Raw genomic sequence first — 3,988 nt, 5'->3', positions numbered from 1 at the left:
TGTTGAAACTTGGCATGGTATCATCATATCACCCGCATAGCATGCGCGAAAGAGTAGAGAGGGTCACGGCAAAAACTGGACGCACTTCGTGTACAAACTGGACAAACTCTTTCGGAGTATCAGGGTTTCGGACAAGAACTCATCTGTTACATGGCCACTTCAATGTTTTTTAAACTTATTTGAACTCCGGACTTCTTTTGTGTTCAGTATGCAGCATTTAAAGCGACGTCATCAATTTCCAATATGTTCTGACATCATTTGTTGTTGTTCGGTCATTTACCTAATTGTTTAGAGAGCTAAATGACCGTGAAATTGAAAATCACTACAAAATGAATCCTGAAAATGTTGAAACTTGGCATGGTATGCAGCATTCAATTTTCAGAAGAAAATAAATAGAAGAAAATAAATAATGCAGAAAATAAAAAAATATACAAAAAAATTACTCAAAAATAAATAGAAGAAAATAAATAATGCAGAAAAGAAAAAAACTATATAAAAAACTACTCAAAAATAAATAGAAAAAAATAAGTAATGCAGAAAAGAAAAAACTATATAAAAAATGTGTTGGCGTGCTGCCCAGTGGGCCTGCCAGACGTAGGGTGTGCAAATGTAGGCCCAGAAGGGCCAGCAGACTCACAGGGCAGCGCGTCCTAATTAATTAGGCCCAGAAGCCTGCTATATAGAGGAGTTCGAAGAGGTAGCCGCGGCTGGGTTTATAAACCAGTGCGGCTGCCCTTCGCCGGGCGAGGTGGGACTAAACTTTGGGGTGGCAGCGCAAGGCCTTTAGTACCGGTTGGTGGCTCCAACCGGTACTTAAGACCACCCTTTAGTACCGGTTGGAACCCCCAACCGGTACTAAAAGCCTGCTCTTCTCGCCTCTTTGCCTGGCCAAAGTAGGCCTTTAGTACCGGTTGGTGGCTCCAACCGGTACTAAAGGCTCACCCTATATATACAGCACTTACGAAATTTCAGTTACATCTCCCCACTTCTTTCGTCAATCTCTCGCGCGCCGCTCCCGTCGTCGTCGTCGTCGTCCCCGCCGCCGCCCCGAACGCCGCACGCCGCCGTCCGTCGTCGTCCCGCGCCGCGGTCCCGTCGTCGTCCCGCGCCGCCGTCCGTACGTATCTCGCTCTCTCCTCCCGCGTACCCGGCCCGCGCCGTCCGCCCCGATCGCCGCGCGCCGCCGTCCGTCCCCGCCGCCGCCCCGAACGCCGGCGCCCGCGCCCCGTACGCCGCCGCCCCCGCCCCGTACGCCGGCGCCCCCGCTCGTACGTACGGGGCGGCGCCGGCCGCACACACACACACACACATATACCACACACGCATACACACACATACACACATACGTACACACATATACGTATACACACACATACACACACACATTTTTTTTACTTATTTTCTGTTTTTTTAGAAAAGTTAATTAGATGATCGAATGTTAGATTAATGTCGAATGTTAGATGAATTAGCTAGCTAGATAGAACAATTGTCGAACTAGAGATTAGAACTAGTTGAGTAATTAATATAACTAGTTTATTTTTAGTAAGAAAATTTAGGTATATGAGATTTGAACTAGTTCAATAATTAATATAACTAGTTTATTTTTAGTAAGAAAATTTAGGTATATGAGATTAGTACTAGTTGAATAATTAATATAACTAGTTTATTTTTAGTAAGAAAATTTAGGTATATGAGATTTGAACTAGTTGAATAATTAATATAACTAGTTTATTTTTAGTAAGAAAATTTAGGTATATGAGATTTGAACTAGTTCAATAATTAATATAACTAGTTTATTTTTAGTAAGAAAATTTAGGTATATGAGATTTGAACTAGTTGAATAATTAATATAACTAGTTTATTTTTAGTAAGAAAATTTAGGTATCTGAGATTTGATGATCTAATTAAAATATTATTTGTTAATGAGTTTTTCTGTTTATTTAATTTTTTATATATTTTGAGTTTATATAAATGTTAGATGAATGTCGAATGTTAGATGAATTAGATAGAAAAGTTAAATATATAGTAATGTCAATTGAATATATAGTTAGATATATTAATGTCAAATGTTAGATGAATATATATTTGGCTAGATATAGGTGTTTAATGTTTCACCTATATGAACATAGGAAGTGTCATCTGACGACGAAAAAGATTTCATTATGTGCGAACACTGTGAAGACCAGCGCGGCCTGTGCGACCAAAATTTCCTTGTTGATGGTAGGCGCTTCAGCATCAAGCTGGATGAGACATTTGAAGTTGATACAGTAAGTCACTTTGTCAATTATTATTTGAATGCAAAACTTATGCTTCATTTGCTTCAACTTATAATTTTAAATTTTCACTATTCTACTAGCGCATCCCCTGTCATGCAAGAATTTTTGTCTTGGATAAGATAGGTTTTAGTGCTATTGATGATATGGAGGTAAAGAGAGTTTACTTGAAGACGGAGCATGGGTATACTTTCAACGTCAAATTATATAATGGAGACACATACACCCATTTTGAATGCAAAAGTTGGCAAGCACTATGCAAGGCATATGCATTTGAGCCTTATATGGTTATCACCTTTGATATTCGTCCGGAAGATGATATTGAAGGTAATATAGACATCTGGGTCGATGTGCAAACGCCTCCAGTTCTACCATTTGGTGAGTTTTTCTCAACCATGCATGCATATGTTTATGTCTTTGATACAGTTTATTCAAAAATAGTTGACAACTAATTTGTATTGTCAGCTTATTTCGATTCAAGCAAACATGTCCGGCGCTTGGTAGACAGGACCTACTACTGCCCCGGGGCTCAACTAAACTGCGAGGAGATAAGTCATTATGTTTCATGGCTTGAGAATCTTAATACTGTCAAGACAATTTTTTTTTCTAAACTTAGAAATGTTAGTACTCAAAACGTGCGACCAATGGTGATCGTATTGAACTACGGTCACATCTATAATCGAAAGATGGTAAGATTTTAAATATTTGTCCTTAATTAGTGCATCTTTTGCATACATTATTTTTGAAGCTAAACTTTCATTGCTTAGTATATTAATTACTATACGATGTTCTTCAACAAGGACTTCCAATGACAGTTGTGCCTCAGTGGATCGAGACAAAAGGTCGCATGTCAATGGTTAGCTTACGACCAAGATTTCCTACATTGCACATGAGTGCATTCAGGATTTCTGAAAGCGAAGAATGCTTAATAGTGAAAGATTGGAGCAAAATTGTTAACGATCGCAGAGAAGTACTAGGGGGCAGCAAGGAGAAGCGCAACCCAAGATTAGGAGACAGATTCATCTGCATGCTCCAGTATGATGAATCAGGAGAGCTATATATGTTCTATGCTATTCTACCTGAGAGGGAGCAGCAGGATCAGTAGCTACTAGTTCATGCTCTTAATTAGTACTTGTCTCATGTCCGTGTCCTGAAATTCGATGTTGGTGATGATTATGTTGAACTTGATGATATCTTTGCTTCTGTTACAAAGTGAATGTTTTCTCTTTAAGCTAGCCAGCGTTGATGATGATTAGATAGCTAGCGGTAATGACTATGATGATTAAATAATGATAATTAGACGACTATGATGATTTTTAGCTAGCTAGAGTTTATTTATTTATTAATATGCGATGATGATGATGATGATGATGACGACTACAACTCATTATAACGTAAAACAATTCTAAATTAAATTGATAGCACAAATTTAATTGAAAAATACAAAATAAAACAAAAACCCACAAACATTTAGTACCGGTTGGTGTTACCAACCGGTACTAAAGGGCTCCCGGCCCCCGGAGCTGGCTCTTGCCACGTGGTTCCCCTTTAGCACCGGTTCGTGCTGAACCGGTACTAAAGGGGGGGGGGGGCTTTAGTGCCGAAACTTAGTGTCGGTTTCTAAACCGGCACTAAAGGGTCTTACGAACCGGTGCTATTGTCCGGTTCTGCACTAGCGCCCTTCTCCGATTTTCCCAAATGAGGCATAATATCTC

The sequence above is a fragment of the Triticum dicoccoides genome, chromosome 1A (genome assembly GCF_002162155.2).
Source record: "Triticum dicoccoides isolate Atlit2015 ecotype Zavitan chromosome 1A, WEW_v2.0, whole genome shotgun sequence".
In the NCBI taxonomy this organism is placed as follows: domain Eukaryota; kingdom Viridiplantae; phylum Streptophyta; class Magnoliopsida; order Poales; family Poaceae; genus Triticum; species Triticum dicoccoides.
This window is presented reverse-complemented; position numbering follows the sequence as displayed.